The sequence below is a fragment of the Galeopterus variegatus genome, unplaced genomic scaffold (genome assembly GCF_000696425.1).
Source record: "Galeopterus variegatus unplaced genomic scaffold, G_variegatus-3.0.2 Scaffold2284, whole genome shotgun sequence".
NCBI classification, from domain to species: domain Eukaryota; kingdom Metazoa; phylum Chordata; class Mammalia; order Dermoptera; family Cynocephalidae; genus Galeopterus; species Galeopterus variegatus.
Genome location: NW_007728395.1, coordinates 299,677 through 304,807, shown reverse-complemented (window position 1 = coordinate 304,807; position 5,131 = coordinate 299,677). Strand labels below are relative to the sequence as shown.

The following is a 5,131-nucleotide window of genomic DNA, read 5'->3' as shown; positions in this document are numbered from 1 at the left end:
CCCCCCCGGTTACCGAAGCCGCAGCTGCGTCCTCAGAACGTTCCCTCTGGTTTTGTTCACGCTGCTGCAGGGGATGGACCCAGCTTGTCAGAGAAAGCCCCTCCTCCTGGTGTCCCTGTTCCTTGTCATTTGTGTCCCTCCTCAGCAGCACTGGAAGGTGCAGCTCTGCAGGTCCCACGATGGGGCACACTCCGGGGTACGCTCCGGGCCCCTGCAAAGCAGGCCTGTCGCTGTGGCAGGAACGAGCTGTCTCTGACCTCCGATGAGGTGACCTGGGGCTTGGCCAGGACTCAGCTGTGGCGTGGGGGGATGACGTGGCACACAGCCCCACTGCCGTGGGCACCGACCGTGTGGTTTCCAGTGGAGGTGCGTCTGTGACCAGCAGAGATCCCTTACCCTGGGAATCCAGTGGATCGTAGTTAGGACACTTGGTAGATCATGCACAGTCGTGCGGTGTGTTCACTGCACAAGGGCCCTGGCAGGGGTCTACTCCCGGCACCAGTGCGCATCTCCACAGGAGGCTATGGCCACCCGGGGACAGCACCATTCCCTAACTGTGCCCTAGAGGGACCCGTCTTCATTTACGTGCCCAGAGACTTGTTCCACAGAAGAACACGGGCTGTGGGTCCCATCAGACCAGACGCTTTCCCCTCAGACGCCTCTCCAGGACTGAGCCAGGACTTAGCCGAAGCTGCCCGGGGCTTTCTGACCGCCTGTGAGGAAGTTGCTGCCCCCAGCCCTCTCCTGTGGAAGTCACTGCTGTCCCCAGCCCTTTTCTCCATCCTAACAGCAGCCGACACCCCCACCCCAGCCCTCTTCAGGGACTTCTCCAAGCAGAACGACTCTGCCGAGAACCTGCAGGTCATTTCTCAGTCCCTCCCTCCCTTTCATCCTGCCCTACAATCTTCACAGAAGAAGTGGCGTCCTGGCTTGTCCCAGGTCACCTCCTCCGCCTCCTGCTGCTCCTTATGTAAATGTGGGTGTTTCTGGCAGCTTCTGCTCTTCTCTTTCCACTGTTCTCTTTGTTTACGCCCCGCAAAGGTCTCACGCCCCTCCTAATACCAAGGTCAAGGGTTTGGTTCCGAGTACCAGCCACCCGCTGCAAAATAAAGGAAGGACAGAGCATGGGTCAACCTCTGTGCCCACTGGAGGGTGGCCAGGGTACCCAAGCTGGGGCCTGGTTATCCCCAGGGCTTGGTAAGACTCTTGGGGCTGTTCACAAGCCCCACACACATTCCTTCCTCCTTCCTTCCTTCTTGTCCATTGAATGCTATTTGCTCCTTCTTCCCACCCCAGGGCCTTTGCACATGCAGCACTCTGTGCCCAGATCATCTTTGGTGCTGGGGTTCACACCACAGTGCTGCTGCTCCTGGACTGTGTGACCTTGGGCAAGTTGCTTAACCTCTCTGTGCCTCTGTTTCTGCATCTGACAAATGGGGCTGCTGCCACCCTCGAGGACTCCCCAGAGGATGGGAGTGACAGGGCATTGCCTGGGTCACCGTCCTGGCCACGGGCTGCTGTGGGTGCAGACAGTGGAGCCCATGGCCCTCCTGCCAGGCCAGGCTGTCCCCACCCCCCTGCACCATCACCTTGCAGGGGGCTTGGTTGTTGGAGTCGGCAGCCAGGCAGACCACGGTAATGCTGCCGTGCTAGAAATGACTGTTGTTGCACATCCTGGCATCCAGCACACAGACGTCCAACTCCCGCAGGGCCTGGGCCTGCTTCCTGCCCTGGTGGGTCAGCCCCCAGCCGGCCACACGGCACTGGGCTCCCGCCGCCACGGCCTGGCGCCTTCTGGGCAGGGCCAGGGCTGGATGGTCCTGCTGGGCCTCACCTTCCCATCCAGCTGCAGGTGACAGACAGGAGGGAGCAGGTGAGTGAGGGGTGACTGGGGGAGGAACAGGCTCGCAATTCCCCTCCCCTGTCCCCCAGCACCTTAAGCAGCGCGAAGTCATTCTCCAGGTCCGGGGCGGCGTGTAGTCAGAGTGCGGGACAGCCTTCCTGATGCGGAAGGTGAGGCGGGGGTCGTGGAGGTGGTGCAGCCCCAGCACCAGCCTCAGCAGTTCCATCCTGAGAGTAGCGGGAATCAGCGTGTGGACGGCCGGCCCTGCCTGGGCGACCCCTGCTGCATGCAGCCCCGGCCCCTGTGCATCACTCACAGCAGGGCCGAGGACTCGCTGTCCCCCACCCTGGCCCACGCACACAGGCAGTGCCCCTCGCCAGGCCTTTCCTTATGTCTTCTCAAGCCGCACCCTCCAGGAAGCCTTCCCTACTCCGATTCCCGCCCGGCCCTGGCCCCAGGGCAGGAGCTGTGTGTCCAAAAATGCCAGCCTTCCCCCTGGGGCTTCTGGAAAACCAGCTCCAGGATGTCCCCTCACGGGGGGCTCCAGCCTCAACCACATTGATTGCTTCAGAGGTCGGCATTTCAGATGAATGCTGAGCCAAGGTGAGGTCGTTTGTCAGATATAAGCGGCAAAACAAACTCACTGTTGGAGAGCTGCTTTGGGTTTAGCTGAAAAAATGAACTTGCTTATTGCTTTGATTATTTTGGATCCACTTACACTAAGAATTGTCATTAAAGCAAACAGAAAAAAAGCACTGCTCTACTGAATCAACAACTTCTAATTTGTTGTGGGATCAGGGGAAGGAACGAACATGCTTCTTTGTCAGTGAGTCACAGCTGAGCATCGATGGCCTGCCTGACTGGCAGTTTCCATCAGGTGGCACCTGCAGCAGCCTCCCAAACAGTGACGTGGGTGAACCTGCCATCAAAACAGGGTGAGTCCAGTGCAAGCACTCGGCTGGCAGCCCTGGCGGGATATACATTCTGGTGTGTGGGAAGTCAGAACAGGCTTATTAAAACAATATGTCCCACTGCTTTCCAAATAGCCAGAACCGACCCTTTGTTTTCAACACTCCCTAAAGGTTTCTCACTGGAGGTACACTCCGGTCGTACGTGTGAAATTGATTTAGGGAGCGGTGCATAGCCACATATTTGCAAGCGGTGTGTCAGCACACCTCGGCAGTGTGAGAGGTGGCAGCAAGCATGTCGTGGGACAGCGGCAGCAGTGTGCTCAGGGCAAGGCCATGGGCTGCGGCAGCCCCAGCATTGAGGGGAGGGGCTGTACAAGGACCAGAGACCCCCAGAGGGCCCCCTGCCGGCCCACAGTCTCTGCCAACGTGGAAGAGCCACTGGGCCGCCATCTGCGTCGTCTTCCCCCAGTGCCTGCCACTCAGCCCCACGCATCACCTGGGGTGCTGCAGGGACAGAGGAGGGGTCTGCGGCAGACTGGCGGCCTCCATCTTCACAGGGCGCCGCTCCTGGAAGTCCACTTGGCCAAGCTCCTGCCTCTCCCGCACGGTCCCTCCATGGCCCCACATTTTCCTAAGGAACACAGGTCCCTTCAGAGCATGGCCACCCCTGCCCCACCTGCCCGTCCACCTCTGCTCTCGTCCCTCCCCCAGCCCACACCGCACACAGAGCCCTCCCTTGGGACCAGCCCTTCTGCATCCAAGTCACCTCTTTTGTCCCTCAGAGGCCAGCGCGGCCGGTGCTTCTCTGGAAAGCTCCACGGCCCACCCACCCTTCTCTGAGGATGGGTTCTTCCCATGCTGTTCCCCAGCGACCTGGTCACTGTCCATCCCCCAGGGGCCCAGAGCACATTGAGGGGGAGCCCGGCCTTCCTAACCTTTGACCCCAACCACTAGAATAGTACCTGATAGGTTCTGGGACACAGAGAGGGTCATCACCAACTCTAATTATTGTTGGTTCTTTAAAGTCAGAGGAGCTTTCAGAATGAAGGGCTGCACACAAAAATGAGTACTTTGTTCAGTGCTCAATTTACTGAACTCCCCTTTGAAACTTTTTTTCTTGAGCATTTAAAGATTGGTTCTAATTACACCAAATTTCGTTAAATAGTTAAAAATGCATTTCTAGGATTAGCTGATTCTTTTGAATAAACACCTTATGCAAAAGACAAAACCACACAATTATTACCCTAATTTTCATGTACCTGCAATGTGAACCTATTTTATAGCATTATTCCTTCATTAATCTGTAATTAATTTTTATACCTTCCTAGAATTATTACTGTAACTATTTTAATATTTTCCTACATTATTTTGTAGTAATCATTTTTACTTCTTGCCCTGCCTAGCAGAAAGAGAAAGAACAAACCACCCTTTAATTAGACCAGCCATGGGTATGGGAATCATATGTGGCTCAGTTGGTTGTTTCTGCCCCAGTGTTTTAAACCCAAGTCGCTGGTCACGGTACTCAACTTTCTGCAGTTAAACTCTACATGCTGCATTAGCGTCTTTGTATTTTTAAGTTAATGCATTCATAGGAGTCTTAGCTTTTTGTACCCTGGGATGAGGGCCACATTATGACTTTCATTGCCTTTGCAGGACCTTCTTTCCATTAAAAAATTTTTTAAATTAAGTTTTGTATGAGGCTGGCCAGTTAGCTCAGCTGGTTGCAGCACAGCCTTAAAACCCCAAGGTCATGGGTTCAGATCCCCATATCAGCCAGCCTCTAAAAAAAGAAAAAAAGTAGAATGAAAAATTAAAGTTTTGTTACTGTATTTGTATAAAGATGAATATATTAATATTACATATAAAAATGTTCTCTTCCACTTGCCCAGGCTCTGGTCTTACAAATCTGTCTCCCTTGGCTAGTATTCTGTAACCTGTTGTCCTGCCATCGTGAAATATCAGCAGAGCTGATGGCGTTGCTAAGAGCAGGGGCATTCTCCATTAGCCCTGTAGTACGACTAGTGGGTCCCCTAGAAGTCTCCTGCAGCAGAGGCAGGGTCAGGCCTGCAGGCCAGCTCTCTGGCCCTCGGGGGACCACTGATGCTGATTATTTTTTTGGCTTGTGGCTCAGTGCTCACTCTTTCCTGGTTTACTGGGCTTTCTCATGGTTCCCTGGGTTTCTTACCTGCTTCAACAGGTAGACTCAAGTTTATATCTATACTTCATAAACCAGCACCTTATCAATGGAAAGAATAAAACCACATTCCCTACTTATTATAAGGAACAAAATTAAATGTGTCTGATTATATTCTTTTGTATTATAACTGTCTTTGTATATTTTAACCGTATTCCTTTGAAGATCATTTTTAATTCATAG

The 5,131-nt window shown here is 53.9% G+C and overlaps 1 pseudogene; it reads right to left on the bottom strand.

Annotated features, from left to right (window-relative positions):
• Positions 1–1,499: 1,499 nt before the first annotated feature.
• LOC103597335 lies at positions 1,500–3,381 on the bottom strand (annotated as a pseudogene).
• Between the last annotated feature and the right edge of the window lie 1,750 nt (positions 3,382–5,131).